General features: G+C 34.9%; 1 protein-coding gene across 2 annotated transcripts in view; it reads right to left on the bottom strand.

Moving 5' to 3' along the window:
• MBD5 (methyl-CpG binding domain protein 5) overlaps positions 1–16,934 on the bottom strand; it is a 246,047-nt gene that overhangs the window by 170,891 nt on the left and 58,222 nt on the right. For both annotated transcript variants that reach the window (XM_049772981.1, XM_049772982.1), the window contains exon 2: positions 907–1,019. The gene's annotated coding sequence lies outside the window, so the exon portion shown is untranslated. The remainder of the gene's footprint in view (positions 1–906; positions 1,020–16,934) is intronic.

Here is a 16,934-nt window from a genome sequence, read left to right as displayed (position 1 = left end):
TGGTTTAGTAAAGTACTCTATAACTAAGTTTAATTTCTCATATATTGATATATTACTATGTGTTCTGTAATAGTAATAATGGACAAGTTTCCTTATGTATATATCATATTTCTAGCATCACATCAGAATGATCATTGATTTTTCAAAAGTGTTCATAATTGTCTTAAAATAATTATATATGAGTACAAAGATGCATGCAAAAGTATGTTCACTGAAGTCATACACAGAGACACACTAAAAACCTACCAGCTACTCAAACATTACAAACAGCAACACAATTATCATATTCTTACACTACAAGTGAAATTGACTGATGTGAAAATGCTATAATAAAGAGTTAAGTAAAGAGTAGCCCATTGGAAATTCTATTCTAATACTTTATTCATACGTGCTACAATATAATCACATATGTGTACTATCATCTATATATTAACATATATGTCAATAAAGAAAGACATACAGCAAATTAAAGAGTAGTTTTTGTTTTATTTTTTTATATTTGGGCCACACCCAGTGGCAGTCAAGGGTTAATCCTCTCTCTGTACTCAGAAATAGCTCTTAGCAGGCTTGGGGGACCATATGGGATGCCGGTGATCGAACCTGGGTCTGTCCGAGGTCAGCTGCATGCAAAGCAAATGCACTACACCACAGTGCTACTGCTCCAGCCCAATAACTATTTTTCTGGATTGGCCATTTTTTTTCTTTGCAATGAAACTATTAATTTTATAGCAAGTATATTTGAGACAGAACATAATTTTATTTTACTACTTGAAGGTATCTGGCAATTAGCTATAGATTTCTATAATGTAGAGATATCAAATACTTTGCATATTTAGGAATATTAAGTTCACAGGCAATACCTTATAGTAATAAAAAGAATTAATGAAGATGAAACATAATTCCTACCTTCTGAAGATATACTGATGGAAACATAACAAGTATTGTGAGACCCAATGCAGGGGGTAAATCTCTCGATCTCTAGACCTTTATGAGTCCCTATAAGGAAATACCTCTTCTCTCTGTAAGAGAAATAATGAATAAACATATTCATTAGAAAGTTTACATTCAAAATTATTTTCATTAATTTTTTTTGTTTCTCACTATAAATATCAATAAATCTGTAAAATAATGAGAAGGAATCAGGGAATTACTAGCTTCGTAAGAATGCCTGATAAGAAGCTAAGGAATCACCTTTTTGTTGTAAAATACAATATGTTGATGTAAGGGAATATGAGAAGAAAGGGTGAGAGAGTTAGTCGGATGGAGAAAGTGAGGAAAGGAGAGGGGGAGAGAGAGAGAAATGAGAGAGAATGAACATGGACTTCTTTAGATGGGAGAGAGCTAAGGGCACTCATAAAGTAAAGGAAATATGCATCTTAGATTCAGATTCAGGCAACTCCTCAAATGGCCAAATAAATGGTAATACTTTGAATTGTTTACCTTTGAGAGCTAGCTTAAAATGGGCCAGAGAAACAGGGGTTAAGACACTTGTCTTGCATACGGCTGGCTCAGGTCTGAGTGATAAATGGTACCATCCATGGTCCTTAAGCACTGCTGAGAGTGATTTCTGGCACACAATCAACCCGTATAACTCCTCTGCATACTAAAGGATGATTTTCATTCTGATGCTTCCTAAGTAGAAATTTCTTCCTCCTCATTTGTACTAACTATTTATAACACAGAACTGAGTGATTATTACTCTCACAACCATGTGGGAGTGTAACAATAATGTATGTATATGTTTATGTTTGTATGTTTACCTTTGAAATATCTCTAAAAGATCATATTTTAGTACTTTCCCATTTTAATAAACAAAAATGTTTTGTTTTCCTTTTGAATTTTAAACCTTACAATTAAGGAGTCCAATGTTTAAATATACCATGTCATTATCCTCGCTCAATTCTGGGTTCACACTCTGGCAACTGAGCCCTGATAGGAGTAATCCCTGAGCAGAGCAAGGGTTAAGCCCGGAGCACTGCTGGGTGTGGCCCAATAACCAAACAATAATAAACACAATTAAATAAAACAATCAATTTAAATAAAAATTCAAATTAAACCTTGCTTCAAGTCATACATTTCCTGTCAATGTACAAAAAATTTGCACTAAACCTTAATATTATGTCTTGAGAAGGCACAATTTCATCAATGTAGTATTTATTCTTGATATAAATATCTATCAAATCTAATAATGTTTAAAAATTCAGAAAACCTTTAATTAAAAAGGGATCTTTGAAGGAATGGACCTGGAGTTTTGAAAATAATGTCAATGACAGGCATTTTTTTCTTTTAATATCAAAAGAGATTGAATGAACATAATAACTGCAGCCAGTAATGGTACAGCGAGTAGGGCTCTTGCCTGCATACAGCTAACCTGCATTTAATTCCAAGATTTCCATATGGTACCTCAAGCCAGCCAGGAGTAATTTCTAAATGCAGAGCCAAGAGTAAGCCCTGAGCATCACATAAGAACAAAATACAATGTAGGCTATTTGAGTGGATTTTGAATAATGAAACAATAGTTATAATTGCTGGAAAATTGGAAAAATTTAAATATAAATCAGCAATCTTGTAACTATAAATTACATAAAGTGTATATAAGAAACTGCAGACAAAAGCCACAACTACCTGAAGTAGTTAGAATATATTAAAAATGCAGGCAAGTTTTGGAAATACACCTTGGAAGAGAAAGTGGTATAGGATCGCCTTTCCATTTTACAGTATCTGTCATGTAGGTAAGACACATTTTAGGGACCAGAGCGGTGGCACAAAGCAGTAAGGTTTCTCCCTTGTGGGCACTAGCCTAGGACGGACCGCAGTTCTATCTCCCGGCATCCCATATGGTCCCCCAAATCAGGAGTGATTTCTGAGTGCATAGCCAGGAGTAACCCCTGAGCATCACTGCGTATGGCCCCCAAAACAAAAACAAAAATAGAAAAGACATATTCATCACCTAGAACAGTCAAAACACCACCTGAATATAAACCTGCTATCTTCCTAATCTTTGAAAACTAGAAGATAGCTAAGCAATGAAAACTTTAAACCTTAGTAATTAAGAGTGCTAAATAAGAAGCAAGAATTGTGGAAAGATGTAACAGATTGTGTTAAATTATGCCTTTATTGACCCCCAAATTACACACATAGGTCAGAATCAGAGCAACTTAATAAGAAATAAAAGTACTGAGCAGATATTTAAACTTTACCCAAAAAACTAAATTTGTACTAACTCCACCTAAATCTGAAAATAAATAAAAAACAACATTTTTCAGAGGAATAAAATCTAATCTAGAGACTCAGAATAGGATATAAAAATATCTGGGATACAATCCAAAAATATTCAATAAGAGAAGATTTAGGACAACTTGAAAAGAAAATCATCTTAGACCATTCCTGATTTGAGCTAAATGTTGAGTTGAGCAAAAACAAAACAAAACAAACCAACAAACATCTATTATAACTTCAATAAAAATAAAATGGAAACTATGAAAATAATAAATTTATATCAAATCTTATCTCAAAGAAATATTTAAAGAATTACATATAAATTTTAAAACTAAAATTGCAACAGCTGAAATAAAAATTCTTTATGTTTAATGGAGATCATTAGTAAACTCGAAAATAAATAAGTTATTCTCTTCTACACTTCGTTTTCAGATATTTTTACTTTCTCAAAACAAAGTTTCTTTTCCTTTTATGGATACTGTCTCATATAACTATTATTTAATCCATTAAGCACTTTTTTGAGAATCAATATAGTGTTGATAAGTTCCTTTATCTGTCTGAAAAACATTTACTTCAAATCTTAGTGATAACCTATCTGGGTGGTGAGAGTGCATTTTGTTTACTTCATTTAACATTTTGTTTACATCATTATATTCCCTACAGTTTGCAATTTCTGTGGAGAAAAATCACTGATAGTTTTTAAAGAATTCCTTATATTCTTGGCCTTTTTCCTGCTGATTTTAGGACTCCCTCTGTTCGATATTTGCCATTTTAATTATTGGTGTGCACCTGCTTGTGTTATTTTGTTTGAAACATGTTGTGTTTCCGGATCTGACATCTAATTTCTTTCTCAAGTGGGGAAAGCTCTTGGATATTGTATATTCAAATAATATAATTTTCTCCTCCTCCTCCTTCACCTCTTCCTCTTCCTCCTCCTCCTTTTTCCTTCTCCTCCTTCTTCCATCATCATCATCATCATCATCATCATCATCATCATCATCATCACTGCAGACCTGCAGTGGCTGAGGAGGATGGTGCTTCTGTACTTGGGAGATGGCAAGAAGGAAGCACTATGCCACTTGTGAACTTATAAGGAATACAATAGGCAGGTAACCACTGGGTAATGGCTCTGCTTTACCTACAGAGTGTTTTTGTTTGTAAGGGTGCAACTTACTTGCTAGGTAGTCAAATAGACTGGGAGTATGTGGTTCTGTATCTTAGGAGAAAGGACTTCTAAAATTGTTCCTTAGGCATAAAATAACCTCTTATATAAAGAACTTTGTAAGAAAATATAAAATGCCTAAAGGCAATAGAAACAAAGAGCAGGAGAAATGTTTTTAGTAGTGGATCTGTCTCTTGGGTTGGGTGATAAGTTAGGGAAGGAAGGAAGGGGGAAAGTACCTGCCATAGAGGTAGGGTAGGGAGCAGGAGGAAATGGGAACATTGGTGCAGGGAAGTGGATACTGGTGAACGGATTGGTGCTTGAAACTCATGGTGATTCAATAATAATATGGCCACAACTAGTTTAGCTATTTGTCAAGGTTAAATAGAACTTTCTTCAGGGATTTGCCTTCACAGTAGATTACTGTGATCAATGAGATCTAATTTAGCTTCCACCAGCAGCATTACAGCAAGATCACTGAAGGATCACTGCGTATACCCATACTTTCTTGCTTCCCCTTCCTGTATTGTAAAAGTCTAGGGTCACAGGATTGGTATGCTAGGTGTTAGGCGCACTACTGTTCCTGGCTTACCAGGGTAAAGTGGTTTTATATTTGTTTCTGTTTCAGTTTTTCATTTTGGGGCTACAATCAGGTTTTCTCAGGGATATTTCAGGAATTATTTTTGATGGTGCTTTGGGGACCAGAGAGAGAATCATGGAGATTGAACCTAGGTCAAGTGTCCTAACCCTCTATATGACTGTTCTAGATCCAAAAATTCCGTATTTGAGATCCCACAACTGCACTTTCTGTCCAATTGGGAGTTCTTTCTTCAAGCGTTTCTGAGCCTCTATTTCATCTGATTATTGTCCTTTTATACTTTGCTATAGAGGCTTTGTCAGTGGCTCAGATCAGTTTCAGTCTATATTAATGCAAGTATTGAAATAGGTTATCATGGAATGAAGTAAACACATGATCTCCCAACTTGGGAGAGCTCCTACGTGGCTCAATAGGCTATAGTCCTATAGAAATTCATTACTATAATTATATTTATCATATTATTAAATACATATTCAGTGTGATTTATTCCTTCAAAAAAGAAAAATTCTTGCAAGTAACTGATCTTAAAATATAACTTGGCTGAAGAGATCGAAGGAAGGATAGTAAGGATCCTTCTATCTCATTCTGGCATGTTAGCAAAATCATGTTACACTTTGGGGCTCAGATCTTCTGCCAATTGAAATAGTTTCCCTTCTGATGGGAAAAAAATATTGTAGCAGTCAGCTGCTTCTATAGTCCTCAGTAAAGTTCTATAAGAAAGAGAATTACATTGGAAGAAGAGAAGATAAAAATATAATAGCTTTGCCAAAAGAGCTCCTTCTGTCTGTCACTAATAATCAGATAATTTTGATTTTTATATATAATAAATATAATTATAAAATATGTTTATATTTATATATAAATATATAATTATAAAATATAATTATATAAGTATTTATATATTTTATAGTAAAATATTTTATATAATATTTGAATAGAGTATTAACATGACACATATTTTAGAAGATATCAAAAGGCAGTGAAAAATTTCTTCTTCTATCTAGTCTCTCAGACATCTGTTTTTCCTTTTCAGAGACAATCTGTTATCAAATTTATATATTCTTCTAGATAAGCTTAATGCATCATCATATTTACTTCTGCTTTTACCATAGCAGGCTAAATATCTTCATTGTTTCACAAAATCAGTAGTCAATACAACATTTCATTATATATAGAGCTAACTTACTATATCTCATACAATTTATACCATAACAATTAGATAAGAACTCAGGGTTTAACAGTTACTTTTTCATCAAAGAAAATAGGATATTAGCTACTGGGCAATAAAGAGCAATCAAGTGTCTGTGAGTGTGAAGTACTGAAGACAGTGACTAAGGAAGGTATATAGGAAGGTATCTGTCTGAAGACATCTTTGGATTTTAAGCATACCAAGATATTAGCTGAGACATGAAGGAAACTGGTTTGAAGAAAAGGAGAAAGAAGGCAAGATCTTTACAACTAGAGATGAGGGGAAGTATTTGAGGTTCACAGGTCAAACAAGAGGGGATGCCTTGCTGAATGATGACCATGGTGTTTGGCAAAAGGCCAAACAATAAAACGAATGAAGTCAGCAAGTAGAGAGAAGTATGTGGAAAAGCATGTGCAACCATTCAACCCAAGAACTTTGGAAAGAATGGAATTGAAGGAGATAAAAAGAGTGGAAGAAGAATCAATGCAAATCTCAGCTTACCCCATTTAAAATTCAGAACTGATCAATAATCAGCAAGGTGATAAGTTCATTTTACTTTAGCTGTTGGAATGGCTGTGATGGTAGGCAAGGGAATGTCAGAAAAGTAAAATTTATGAGCTAAGTCAATTTTTGATAGGCTAACACTGTTTTACATACTTGAGATCAGTGACAATAAAAAAATGTTCCAGAAAAACCGCTTAAATTTATGCTTTGCATATAGAAAGTCTGAGTTTAATACTTGCTGCCACATGGTTCCCTGAGTACCAACAGAAATGACTGCTAAAAACCAATTGTTGTGGCCTCTAAACAAATTTAAATTTAAATCATAAAATGTGTGCAAAGGAACTGTTACAAAGATATATGAAAAGTCAAGAATAATACAAGTATAAGACATGATTTTATCCTCCCTCCCTCCCTCCCTCCCTCCCTCCCTCCCTCCCTCCCTCCCTCCCTCCCTCCCTCCCTTCCTTCCTTCCTTCCTTCCTTCCTTCCTTCCTTTTGGGCCACACCTGGTGGTGCTCAGGAATTACTCCTGATTTGGAGGACCATATAAGACTCCAATGGATCAAACCACGGTCAGTCCTAGGTCATCCACATGCAAGGCAAATGCCCTACCGCTGTGACATTGCTCCAGTCCCTCTTTTTCTTATTATTTAAAAACTTTTTTATTTAAAAATGTCATTTACAGGAGAGATAGAATGGAGGTAGGGCATTTGCCTGGCATGCAGAAGGACAGTGGTTCGAATCCCGGCATCCCATATGGTCCCCCGTGCCTGTTCTACCCAGGTTGTAGTAAATTTGATTTCATCTTGCAGCTGCATAGTATTCCATCATATATATAAACCACCTCTTCATAATCTATTCAGCTATGGTTGGATATCTAGTTTTTCTATATCTTATTTATTGTACTATGTGTGCAACAATGAATAATGGTGTTCATATGTCATATTAAATGAATATTTTAAGTTCTGGGGGTAGATGCCCAAAAAGGAATTACCAAATCATATGGTAGCTAAGTTTATTACTAATAACTCTAAAATTATTATAGTTATTCAAGTCTAAGTTTACTCAGGACCGACCATACTGTTTCCACAGGTGTTGAACCAGACAACATTCCTACCAGCAGTTCCTTTTACACTAGATCCTCAGCAGTACAATTTTTCCCTGCATCATTCTCATTAGTATGAGATGCTATCTCATTGTTGTCTTGGTTTGTATTTCCCTAATGATAAGTGATGCTGAATACTTTATCATGTGCTTACTGGTGATTCACTTGTCTTCCTTTGAGAAATATCTGCTTATTTTAAGGCAGGGGTCTCAAACTCTCGGCCTGAGGGCTGTTTGCGGCCCTCCTTTCAACAGTGGCCCGCGGCCAGCCTTCAAATATCGCAGTATTCGCGATTATTCACTTACCGAATAATCGCAATAAAAATCATATTAGTAAGAAAAAAATCGCATTAAACATTCGCATACCCCGAGCAGTTCCGTTTGGGGTATGCAAATGTTTAATGCGATTTTTTGCGATTTTTTTCTTACTGATGCGATTTTTTATTGCGAATATTCGGTAAGCGAAATCCCTTATGCAGCTCTGCCTCACCCCGACTTTGCCTCCTGCGGCCCCCAGGTAAATTGAGTTTGAGACCCCTATTTTAAGGCATGATTTTCTGGTTATAATTTCTGATAGTAACCTCTCTCTGACTTCTCTCTAGTTTTGTATTAGGGGGAGGGCGAGCATTTTAATGTAATGTCTGTAAACTCCAGATTTTATTTACATACATCCTACAACATTTGGGGAAGTAACAATTTCTCTGAGCCTCAGGATCATTAGTAATAAAACAGTGTGATAATAAAAAGATGTTCATACATACATGAAGTAAGATAATGAAATGCACATAGCACATTGTCTGGCACATGGTTTTTCGCTTTACTTTCTCCAAAATTTAAACTGTTACATTTTTTTTCATTTAAAAAAAGTTGATTATCTTGTCATGGTTTTAGACTATACAGTATTGAGTTCTATAATATATGACTCCTAGTTATTTTTCCCAGAGTGGTGAAGTAATAAATATGCTTTCTTGCTGGAAAGCAGATCTGTGTCTGCACTGAAGCATTTAAACATAAATACATAATGCAGAAACAGCAATCTCTTTAATTTTATTCTGAGAGTGAAGATAGAAAGTGGGTATGGTAATTTTTCACTTATCTTCAAACAAAAATTTTTTTTTCCAAAATGGTATTTATCTCAATCTGACAAATACTAGAAAGAAGAAAACAATGAGCAGGTAATAATATCAACAATATTGACTTAGGGTTAAAGGTGATAGGCAGAACAAACACATTTAATTCATTCCTTTCAAAAACCACTTTAAGATATATTAAGAATTTTATTAAAAAACAGAAACCAAGACAAAAAAGAATATGAGATGAATGATAGTAACAAAAACTTAGAGGTGCTATTAGACAAACTATTGATAACTAATATAACAGACCAAAGTAAGTTGAAATTTAAACACATCAGTGGGTAAAATCAGTAAATAATTTTGTTCTTATTATAGTTTCAGAAAACATAGGAATTGGTAGTATCTAGTACACACAGAAGTCGGTTAAAGGTGGAATTAAGCATGCCTGATTGGAAATCTATTTAAGAACATTCTCCTGCATTCCCTCTCTATCATCACAAAAGGGCTTGTGCTTCTACCTCTCTTATCATAGCAGAATAAGATTTATTCTTTGAAATGTATAAAAGAAAAGGTTCTCAAAAATGGAGAATAGAGTATCCTACGAAAAAAACAAAATTGAGGGCCTAGGGGTATGTCTCAGTGGCAGAGCATCCACCCAGTATGCGTGAGGGCCCAGTTTGTTTCCTGTCCACCCCCAAAATTGCCTACAATACCTACAAAACCAAGAGCAATCCCTAGACACATCATCTAAGTATGTAAGTACTGAAATCAGGCATATTACTGCTGGTGCATTACAATAATAATAAAAAAAGAAGAGAAAAGAAAAAAAGAAAGAAAAAGCTAGAATTGAGTGAAATTTTATATGCTGAATAACCATACTACCAAACCCTTTTGTTGCTTTTTATTTTTTTTTTTGCAGAGTGCCAAAAGCACATCTTCTATAATCTATAGGCACAAGAATGAAGGGTTCTTCTTTTGTGAATCTGGATCCAAATAGATATATTCAAATGAAATGAATGAGATTGGAAGGTTCAGAACAAAACATACTTAGATTTAGGAAATTCATAATCATTAATTTCCCATTCTGTTTTTGTTAGTATTCTACTTCCTTATTACTTTAAATATAAGGTATAGCATTCGACATATGAAGAAATTTCCTAATATGACATATACGAACACAAGCAAGCAGCAAACACACAGAAATAAACAAAATTTCAAAAATATTGTCTCTAAAGTAGATATAAAACATAAGAGAAAAGATAACATAAGGGATAAGATAAATAATAAGTATAAGAGTTTGGAGAGATAGCACAAGGGATAAGGCATTTGCCTTGCATGAGACTAAGCTGATACTATGGATTTTCCAGGAGTGAGCACAGAGTCAAAAATAAACTGCCAGGCATGGCTAAAAACTGAAACCATAAAATTATTAAGAAACAAATCTAAGACATTTAATATGTAAATAAGAAAAATGAAAATGAAAAGACGTAAGAGAAATAATTCAGGAATATTTTCTAAATCTAGCCAAATGAATAAAAACAGTCTGACAATGAATATCATAAAAACATTCAGAATCTAGGAGGAAAAAAGCAAGAAAACTTTAAAAAGGAAAATGCATATAAAATAGAAATTAGAACAGTTTTCAGTTTTTCAACTCTGGGAACTAAAAGACAGTGGAGAAAGACCATAAATATTCTGACAGAATTCTAAACTCAAGCTTGACAACAATTAAATGTAGCAAAACATACATTTTCAGAGAGGCATAACAAGATAATGGTATCAGAACTCCATCAAAATGAGTAAATTAAGAAAGACATTAATTAAAAAGAGCAAGATCTAATCATGGATTGTATGGAAACTATTATGCTGAGTAAAATAAGTCAGAGGAGAGAGACACACACAAAATAGTCTCATTTACCTATGGATTTTAGAAAAATTAAAGACATTATTGTGATAATGCCCAGAGATGAGGACCGGAAAGACTGCTCATGATATGAAACTCACCTCAATGAGTGGTGAGTACAGTTAGAGAAATAATAACTACCAAGACAGTGTTAATGAATGAGAGAAGTTGAATGGCCGTTTCGAATACAGGCAGGGGGTGTGGGAGGAGGGAGATGGAGGGCATTGGTGGTGGGAATGTTGCACTGGGGAAGGGGGATGTTCTTTTGGTGACTGAAGCCCAACTACAGTCCTATTTGTAATCATGGTATTTAAATAAAATAGAATAAAAAAAAAAGGCAGGAGACAGGAAAAGAGAGATTTGTAACCATAAGTACCAGACAAAGCAGATGAATCAGAAATAAAGTATATTGAGAACCAAGCAGATAAAAAGTAAGATAAAGTAAGACAATTACTCTAGGGAAGGCAAAGAATTGGGCCACATGTGGCTGTGCTGCTGTTAGTGCTCAGGATTCCTTATGTGGTGCTGGGGAAGAAACTCTGGTCAGGCATGTGCCTGGCAAGTGCCTTACCCACTCTACTTTATCTCCAGGCCTGCATCATAATTATAGACAAAAAAAAAAAGATACCATAGTAGGTTCTTGAGTTTTGGGGAATTTCTTAAACAAACAAACAAACAACAATAGAGTAAGGAATAACTAATGGCTGAATGCAACAAAACCTGTGAACTGGCCTACAGAACTGAACTTAAGGAGGGTAGTGGTGGTAGTGGGGGAAACTGAGGCAATGTAAAGGGAAGTGAACCCCTGGTGAAGGGTGTGATGTTAGAACACTATGCACGAAACCCTATTACAAACAAAATTGTAAATCACAGTACCTAAAATAAGATGTAAGAAACAACAATATTTAAAAAATAAAATGCATATTAAAACTACCAAAAAATAAAGAACCAAAACAAAAACTTGGCTGCATTTCTTTCTAGTTATGTAACCTTGGACAATAATATTTTTGCTTAAAATTCTACTTTTCACTAGAAATCTTAGAATTTTAACAATGTCTGAGATGTAGGTAGTGATTAATAAATGCCAGTTATGTTTACTTTAATCCCAATATATAACTCTAACCTTATATAAATCCTGTCCATTACATCTTTTCCAAACCCCATGCACAGGCATTGAAATATTTTATTTACTACAATTGATTTGTATAGCTATCACAGAGATAACAATCATCCTGGTTCATTATAAAACTTAAACTAAAAATAACTGTCATACGTGCAGCTCATCTTCCTCCCTCTTTTTCCCCATTCTCTTCTCCTCCCCTCCCTTCTTTTCTCTCCTCCTCCTCCACTCCTCTTCCTTTCATCTTTCTCTTTTCCATCTTTCCTTTCTCCTCTTCTCTTTTGTTCTCCTTCTCTCCTGACCTCTCCCATCTCCTCCCATACTCTCATCTTTCTTCCTTTCTCTTTCTTCTTTCTTTCTTTCTTTCTTTCTTTCTTTCTTTCTTTCTTTCTTTCTTTCTTTCTTTCTTTCTTTCTTTCTTTCTTTCTTTCTTTCTTTCTTTCTTTCTTTGTCTTTCTTTCTTTCTTTTCTTTCTTCTTTCTTTCTTTTTTCTTCTTTCTTCTTTCTTTCTTTCTTTCTTCTCTTTCTTTCTTTCTTCTTTCTTTCTTACTTTCTTCTCTCTCTCTCTCTTTTCTTTCTTCCTTCCTTCTTTCCTTCCTTCCTTCCTTCCTTCCTTCCTTTCTTTTTTTTTCTCTCCCTTTCTCCCTTCCCTCTCTTCCTTTCTCCCTTCCCTCCTTCCTTCCTTCCTTCCTTCCTTCCTTCTTCCTTCCTTCCTTCCTTCCTTCCCCCCTCTCTCTTTCTTTCTCTCTTTCTTTCTTTCTTCTTTCTTTTTCTTTTTCTTCTTTCTTTCTTCTTTCTTTTCTTTCTTCTTTCTTTCTTTCTTTCTTCTTTCTTTCTTTCTTTCTTTCTTCTTTCTTTCTTCTTTCTTTCTTTCTTTCTTCTTTCTTCTTTCTTTCTTTTTTTTTTCTCTTTCTTTCTTTCTTTCTTTCTCTTCTCTCTCTCTCTCTCTCTCTCTTCTCTCTCTCTCTCTCTCTCTCTCTCTCTCTCTCTCTCTCTCTCTCTTTCTTTCTTTCTTTCTTTCTTTCTTTCTTTCTTTCTTTCTTTCTTTCTTTCTTTCTTTCTTTCTATTCTACTTTCCTTCCCCCAACTTTTCAAATCTATTGTTTATTCATCTTGCCTTTAACAAAACCTGGAATAGGATTTATAACCAGAGGCGCTAAGTTTAAATAGGTCATTTGCCTCTCAATATTTTCTCATCCATAGAGTGAATATAATATCTGCAGGAGTAGATTTTAGGAAATTTGCCTCCCTACCATGTTTTTCTGCTTCTTCTGGTAATTGAAAACTGATTTTCCTACAGAGAATTCACTCATTTTCCAGCTCGAGATGCTAAAGTCATTCATAATATCCCACATCCTCTGTCCACAGTGATGAATCTGTGGATGGGGAGGAAGCAACTTAGAATCAGTAGCACTCAAAACTGTCAGGGCCATCGACTATGAGGCTGACTATAGAGTCAATCCAGTGAAAAAGAGCTGTGAGCCCCAGATTAGATTGAGAACCAACCATTCCTTTCTATGGAAAAGAAAAAAGCCTTTAAAAAACTCTTAAGTCCATTTCTTTGTGTTTGGGGATGGGGTATATAGGGATAGGAAGGGAAACTAAAAGGAGAGGTTAAGAATGGAGAATATAATGTTTGTTCTTACAACTAAAAAAATTTAAATTCTTTCCAAATTATTCTAATATAAACATTTGAATTGTTTTCAGTCAGATGGATTAATAGGTTCTAGAGAGCCGTTTCTTCTTCTTTTTTAAATAATTACTTTATTTAAGCACCATGCTTATGAAATTGTTCATGATTAAATTTCAATCTTAGAATGTATACCACCCTTCACCAGTGCACATTACCCGCCACTAATGTTCCCAGCTTCTCCCTCACCCACCCTTCCCTGCCTGCCTCTGGGACAGGCATTTTACTTTTCTAGAGAGCCATTTCTATTGCATAGTATTGGTCCCCACTTGCATAGGACTTGGAAAGCAGATTCACACCGAGTATACTAGGAGCAGACATAGGCAGGCAGGAGGTCAGGAAGGGACTCTCATGGCAATGAATTTTTGAGATGTAATAAAACTAGGAGACAGGATTTGGAGGAATTATCATCATTGATAATTATCTCACTTGGCACCATGGCAGTCCCAGAGAAGACTGGAACCATGCCAGGAGAAGCTCCAGCAGGAACAAAGGCCAGGAAAAGAATGTCAAAGTAGACCATCAATTTACCCACAACCCTTTGTCCTGGTTGATAACCACTCTAGCAACTGGAATCTTGTTAGGAGGGCAGCCCCACGTGGGCCAGGTTGGGAGAAATCATATATATATGATTATATATATATATATACATATATATATATATGTAAAAAAGGAGCAGCAAACTTGTATTGCCTTGGTGCTTAGTGCCCACAACTTCCTTCTTGAGATATTTACTTTCCTACTTTCAAGCTGGGTTGTATACTAGGGCTCTGCCTTTAAAGAAGCCAGCACTCTCTCTCTCTCTCTCTCTCTCTGAAGATACTCTCTTTTATACTCTTCACCCTGTTTCCTCAGTACCTCTGACTAGAATAAAATCGTTTTTTACTTCACTGCTTGTCTCCCCTTGAAATTACTTTCTGTGAAGGAAGGTGATTGACCCAAAAGACCTGGGCAAGGTCTAGGACTGACTTTATTTTTCTTGCCAGAACAAGACCCATAATCCTAGATCTCCCCAGCCACTTCCAAGAGTGGTGGATGTGTGTAGATAGGAGGCTGCAGGTTTTCTCGAGCTGCAGCATCTCTCCTCTCCTCCTTATATAAATCACCTGGGAATCTCCATGAGCATCATTTGTATAGGTAATTGTCCTACTGTTCTTTTCCATAAAGTACATCAACCAATCACAAAGCCTTGGAATTATGGGTTGGGAAAGTTTTTTTTTTTGTTTTTGTTGTTGCTTTTTGTACCAGTACTATCTGATCTTGCACACATTTTCTGTTCCACCTGCCTGTCATCCTCTTTCTTTATGTAGTTCTTAATAGTAGAATAAACTCAATCTTCTTTAAATGCCTCATTTTCTTGAGGCATTTATTTACCTAGCTTTTCTGTGAAAATAAAAGTATTCATTGTTTGGTTTTCTCATCCCATTCTACGTTTCTTTCAATAAGAGTGTACTTAACTTCTTGCCTTATGAGTCAGTCATTTTGTTCATTTACACTACTCTAGACTTGTGCCATGCATGACTTCTAGTTCTTGTTATGAAAAGCTCACAGTGTGGTTTAGAAGATAGAAATAAAAAATATATATATACAATTTGGTGTTCATGTATTAATGAAGATACATAGTTAAAATAAACTGAACTGATAAATTAATGTTTAATTTAGGTTTAAATGTTTGGACACAGCTGAAACAACTAAGATTTTTGCTTCACTGAGATTGTTCAAGTGCAGAACTAAAGTAGAATTATTTAGTAGTAATTGCACCAAACTTTCTTGTCTACTAGTAAATAGTACATTGAGAACCTGGCCTCTGTATTATTGTTTTCATTTGCCAATTATACTTAGTACTACATAGGTAAATAGAATACACACGATAGCATAGTTAAATTAAATTAATTTATAGGATTTGTTTATTCCAAACAAAATTTAATCTCAAAGTCTTCATTTTAATATATTATGTAGGCATATTCAGGCTCAACTTTTCTTCCTTATTTAAGATCAACAGTAGATAAAATTAAATAATTTGAATTATTATTATTTGATTCTCAGTAGCACATTGAAAATGGGAAGCTTATTCCATGGATACTGTCTTTATACAAAATATTTATGGGATTGTTCTCAGTTTCTGGCAGAATATCTTGAATACAAATGCAAACTTCATTTGAATTTCAAAGTCAGATAAAATTTATGTATGCATCTTGAGGTCAGAAACAAGGAGTCTAGTGTAGCATAAAAGCTAACTGAAAAGGCAGTTACCAAAGAGAAGTTCCAAAAATATTTAGAACAATTCTAGCATTTTTGCACTTGTTTTATTGTCTCCCAAAATAACCATCATCCAGTATAAAATTGATTAGACGTTAACTTCTTGTCTTTTTTCTTCCTTTTGTTTGTTTTGGTTTTGGGTGGGCCACATCCAACAGCACTCAGGCATTACTCCTGGCAGGCCCAGGGGACCATTGGGATGGCTGAGATCAAACCCAGGTCAGCCACATGCAAGGCAAATTCCTTTCCCACTGTGTTATTGCTATGGCTCCCTAAAAGTTAGCTTTTAATACCTTTCTTCAAGATCTAAATTTATAACTCTGATTATAAAGAGTTATTGGGCCTGAGATGCTGACCCTGGTTTTAATTCTCACCACCATATAAGGACCCTTACTACTGTGAGGTATGACTCCTGAGGTCAGACCAAGCTCCTAAGCATGGCTGGTAAGGTCACCCCCAATTAAAAAAAAAAAGAGTTGTATAGAAACCTTTGGGAGGGGGGTAGTCACTCTTGGCAGTGCTCAGGGGACTACATACCCCATTAGGGACCAAATCAGGTTGGCTGCATGTAAGGAAAGTGCCTTATCCCCTAAACTATCTCTTTGGGTCCTATTTTCTTATTTATTTACTCAATTTTTATGCATTTATCTATTGTTTTTGAGTAATACTCAGTATTTTCAGGGCTTACTCTTTACTCTGTGCTCAGAAATCACTCTTGTAAGGCTTGGTGGATTATGTGGGATATGAAGCTTGAACCCTAGTTAGCCACATGTAAAGCAAGCACCCTAAACACTGTACTATCCCATTTTCATTTTTACTGGATACTTTTGTTATGAGAAAGTATATATACTCACGTTCATAATTTTTATCATTATCATCAGATAATACTACTGGACTATGAGACCAAAAACCATAACCTGCTTATATGATCCCCTGTAAGGAGCTTACTTATGTGGAAACTGAAGAAAATGGATAGATAGAACAAGCACCATAGAGAAGTATTTGTTTTAAATAAATATTTAATAGGAATTGAACTAATATTTACCTGCTTAGTCAAAGAGTAGAGAATTTCCAGATAACTTAATCCTACAAATTAGATTACTCCAATAGGAA

Source organism: Suncus etruscus, chromosome 5 (genome assembly GCF_024139225.1).
Source record: "Suncus etruscus isolate mSunEtr1 chromosome 5, mSunEtr1.pri.cur, whole genome shotgun sequence".
NCBI classification, from domain to species: Eukaryota; Metazoa; Chordata; class Mammalia; order Eulipotyphla; family Soricidae; genus Suncus; species Suncus etruscus.
Note: the sequence above shows the minus strand (reverse complement) of the source record. Positions and strands in the feature narration are given on the sequence as shown.